Here is a 4,486-nt window from a genome sequence, read left to right on the forward strand (position 1 = left end):
GACATCAGTGTTACATTAAAGTTGCTTGTCATTGCTACATGACAGTAGGTTGTCGTAAGACAAGGCTGCATGGAAGTGTGAACTGGAGTTTTCTTGCATCCATAAAACAATGTGCTTTTGGAGAATGCGCATCGATCCCACTACCTATAGCATGCTAAGCAAACACAATACCAATTGATCAAATTCCCCAGCTGTTTGGAATTGCCACAAGGAGCAGCCAAGAGTGTCCAGTCTTGTCAGGCTATGCTGTTGGTGGACTTGTTAGTTTGTGCTCCAGCACTTGCAGAGGCTCGGTGCATCTCAACAATTGTGCTCTGTAGCCAGCGGCCGGTTAGCTCAGTTGGTTAGAGTGTGTGATACGCTGCTCTCTGAAAGTAAGTAATGTCTTTCTTTTTCATCTGACATTGTGACATCAGTGTTACATGAGAGTTTCTTGTCATTGTTACATGACAGTTTCTTGTCATTGTTTACATGACAGTAGGTTGTCGTAAGACAAGGCTGCATGAAGTGTGAACTGGAGTTTTCTTGGATCCATATAACATTGTGCTTTTGGAGAATGTGGGCATCGATCCCACTACCTCACGCGTGCAAAGCATTTGAGCTAATTCCCCAGCCGTTTGGAATTTCCGCAAGAAGCAACCAAGAGGGTCCAGTCTTGTCAGGCTATGCTGTTGGTGGACATAGGCCTTCACATAATGTCCGACCTGGACCCGCAGCTAGAACGTAACTATGTGTTTTACGTTTTTATTATGTTTTAAACTAAAGGCCCTGTGAATTATGGGCCTGCTCTGACATATGTGATAGTTGGCTTCTAAATGAGTTGGAAAAAGTGGGTTTGGTGTCAATTGGTATCAGTTTGGTGTCAGTAGGTTGTCGTAAGACAAAAATAAGAAACAATTTTTACTTTCCCAGAAAGGGGGTGTAGCTCAGTGGTAGAGCGCATGCTTTGCATGTATGAGGTCCTGGGTTCAATCCCCAGCTTCTCCATGATTTTTTGCAAAGACCCAACTTCTACTTTCCAATATGTTGAAATTCTAAGCAGGAAACAGAGATGTGCTAAATAATTTGGTCTTTTAATCTGAAGAACATGCGTTCAATCCCTGTTAGTACATTTATAGAACAGAAGTGGCATGGTTGCCAACTTTTATGGCATCATTTTCAAAAACTGAAGTTCATGTTTTCGATCCCTGTCCGTACCTGTTTTAAGAATTGCTGCTATCATTTCATTGTAGTTTCAATGGAGTGGTGTATATATAAAGTACAGTGTATTGATATTGCGTTTTATCTGCAAATTAAATGGGATGGAAGCTCAGAGGGGAGTGCATGCTATATATGTATGAGGTCCTTTCTCCACTGAGTTTGTGTGCCAAATTCACATTTGCACAACTACTACTTTCCAGAATGTTGATATATATATATATATATATATTGCAATATAGGGTGGCATGGTGGCCAAGTGGTAAGGCGTCGGTCTCGTAAACCCAAGACCATGGGTTCAAATCCCATCCATGCCTTTATAGAAAATGCTTCAAATTCCATGGAAATTTACATTAATTGGAGGACTTTGTAGAAGAATCATGTTGTATCAATATTTGAACACAACTATTATATTAAGGGGAAGTAGAGCCAGTTGGCCCCGAACAAGATGGCGTCTAGGCCTCAACTGTTTTTGAGTTATGGCCATTTATCTGGGATTAAAGGTCCAAAATGAAAATAGAGAAATTATTTTTCCACTTCACGTCAAAGTCAAGGAGCCTCCGGTGTCAATAAAAAAAGAACCAGCCATTTATCTATCGTCATTTAAGAGAAATCGTACAACGACAGATTGGTGATGTTCATGGATAGGTGTTTTTTTCAACGGTTACAGATCCAGTTGCAGGGTGTTCTTACGAATCTTTTTAAAGTGTGCTGCGGAGCTCTGCGAGATTTCTGTGATTTTCTATGATTTTCTGAAATAACACACACTCACTAAACCCTCCGTAAATAACTCAGTTCTTAACGTAAAGACTTAAAACTCAGAATTCTGTAAAGGCATACCCCAATCAGGATATGAGTTTATTTATAGCTTCCTGTGCCAACCGGAAGTGCCTTAAATGGTGTCACAGTGGCAGTTTCCAAGGGTTCAAAAGGTCAGATCTTTTCAAAACTTCATATGTGTGATTAAGCAACCCCATAAACTGTAAGTCAGTCATTTCTCCCAACAGATGTCAAAGAAAATCACACACACAGAAACACACAGCAAGGATGGAGTGACAAGTGCGGTGCTTAAAGACACACAAAGCCTACAATGGCATTTACATATTCTCTAGGCCGTGCCGATTCAACAAGATGCCCCGCTTGACCGTAGCTCGCTCGGTCTAAGCACAGCGACCATTAGAAAAGTAGGCCCAAAAATGAAGCCTGGCCCTCAATGTCATTTGCTTTTGGGTGACAGTGAGAGAACCGTTCAGGTGAGAAGCACAAATCGACCTCAGGAACGTTCCTAAGGTCCTTCCGATCCGTGCAAGCCTAACCTTGACCGTGTGGCATTAACCCATACCAGTTAAAAGAAGGTGTTTACTTCAAACTTCTTCTCCCCATAGGAATACATTGCCTGCACCTCTAAATTCAACCTGAAGCCTATATGGGTTATGAATGCCGTATGAACCTGTCTTTGGTAACAGTCCATCAGGCCAGTATGAGGTCTACCTGTGTTGATTCTAAGCTTCCTGGACCAACCGGAAGTGGTTAAAATCACCCTAAAAGTGTTTTCCATTACCCTGCCTGCAGTTTGATAGACATAGTGCATTCAACCCTGTGTAAATCAGTCAATTCTTAACGTAAGGACTTAAAACTCAGGATTCTGTAAAAGCATAGCCCAGTGAGGATATGTGTTGACTTATAGCTTCCTGTGCCAACCAGAAGTGCCTTAATTGGTGTCTCAGGGGCTGTTTCGAGGGGTTAAAAAAGTCAGATCTGTCCAAAACTTCATATGTGTGATTAGGCAACCCCCATGAACTGTAAATCAGTAATTTTTCCCATAAAATTTCAAAGGAAAACTAAATCACACAGACACACAACTTGGAAGGAGGGACGTATTGGGGTTTGTAGAGACAGACAGTGCCTCCAATAGTTAGCTTTGTTCGAGCTAAAAGAACCGTCAGACCTAGAGTTCGAAACTTTAGAAACCTGTTCTAGACCTCGGTCGATAGTGCGTGGTGAGTTAGGTGGCTCTAGAAGGTTCTCGGACCGAGAAATAGCCTCGTACATTTGCAATGACTTCAATTCATTTTGACCATTACGAAAATGGCGACATTTAGAAAAGTCTCAGAGACACAAGACTAGGTGCATTGAAACCGGCTCGGCCCATAGAGACGGACCCCAACGTTTCGGTCCGATAGCTCATTCAAGGACCCCATAGCAAGGCATGGAAAAAAGTGGATTTTCAGCACCAATTAGGGTTTTACCTGAAGTCTATATGGGTTATGAATGCCGTATGAACCTGTCTTTGGTAACAGTCCATCAGGCCAGTATGAGGTCTACCTGTGTTGATTCTAAGCTTCCTGGACCAACCGGAAGTGGTTAAAATCACCCTAAAAGTGTTTTTCCATTACCTGCCTGCAGTTTGATAGACATAGTGCATTCAACCCTGTGTAAATCAGTCAATTCTTAACGTAAGGACTTAAAACTCAGGATTCTGTAAAAGCATAGCCCAGTGAGGATATGTGTTGACTTATAGCTTCCTGTGCCAACCAGAAGTGCCTTAATTGGTGTCTCAGGGGCTGTTTCGAGGGGTTAAAAAAGTCAGATCTGTCCAAAACTTCATATGTGTGATTAGGCAACCCCATGAACTGTAAATCAGTAATTTTTCCCATAAAATTTCAAAGGAAAACTAAATCACACAGACACACAACTTGGAAGGAGGGACGTATTGGGGTTTTGTAGAGACAGACAGTGCCTCCAATAGTTAGCTTTGTTCGAGCTAAAAAGAACCGTCAGACCTAGAGTTCGAAACTTTAGAAACCTGTTCTAGACCCTCGGAGTCGATAGTGCGTGGTGAGTTAGGTGGCTCTAGAAGGTTCTCGGACCGAGAAATAGCCTCGTACATTTGCAATGACTTCAATTCATTTTGACCATTACGAAAATGGCGACATTTAGAAAAGTCTCAGAGACACAAGACTAGGTGCATTGAAACCGGCTCGGCCCATAGAGACGGACCCCAACGTTCGGTCCGATAGCTCATTCAAGGACCCCATAGCAAGAGCATGGAAAAAAGTGGATTTTCAGCACCAATTAGGGTTTACCTGAAGTCTATATGGAGTTATGAATGCCGTATGAACCTGTCTTTGGTAACAGTCCATCAGGCCAGTATGAGGTCTACCTGTGTTGATTCTAAGCTTCCTGGACCAACCGGAAGTGGTTAAATCACCCTAAAAGTGTTTTTCCATTACCTGCCTGCAGTTTGATAGACATAGTGCATTCAACCCTGTGTAAATCAGTCAATTCT

The 4,486-nt window shown here is 42.2% G+C and overlaps 2 non-coding genes across 2 annotated transcripts; both read left to right on the forward strand.

The window, feature by feature from the left end:
- Nucleotides 1-915: 915 nt before the first annotated feature.
- On the forward strand, nt 916-987 carry trnaa-ugc. The gene has a single exon. It is a non-coding gene; the product is annotated as a tRNA-Ala (tRNA).
- Nucleotides 988-1,442: 455 nt separating this feature from the next.
- Nucleotides 1,443-1,514, forward strand: trnat-cgu. The gene has a single exon. It is a non-coding gene; the product is annotated as a tRNA-Thr (tRNA).
- The last annotated feature ends 2,972 nt before the right edge of the window (nt 1,515-4,486 follow it).

The sequence above is a fragment of the Oncorhynchus gorbuscha genome, unplaced genomic scaffold, assembly GCF_021184085.1.
Source record: "Oncorhynchus gorbuscha isolate QuinsamMale2020 ecotype Even-year unplaced genomic scaffold, OgorEven_v1.0 Un_scaffold_17840, whole genome shotgun sequence".
Lineage (NCBI taxonomy): Eukaryota > Metazoa > Chordata > Actinopteri > Salmoniformes > Salmonidae > Oncorhynchus > Oncorhynchus gorbuscha.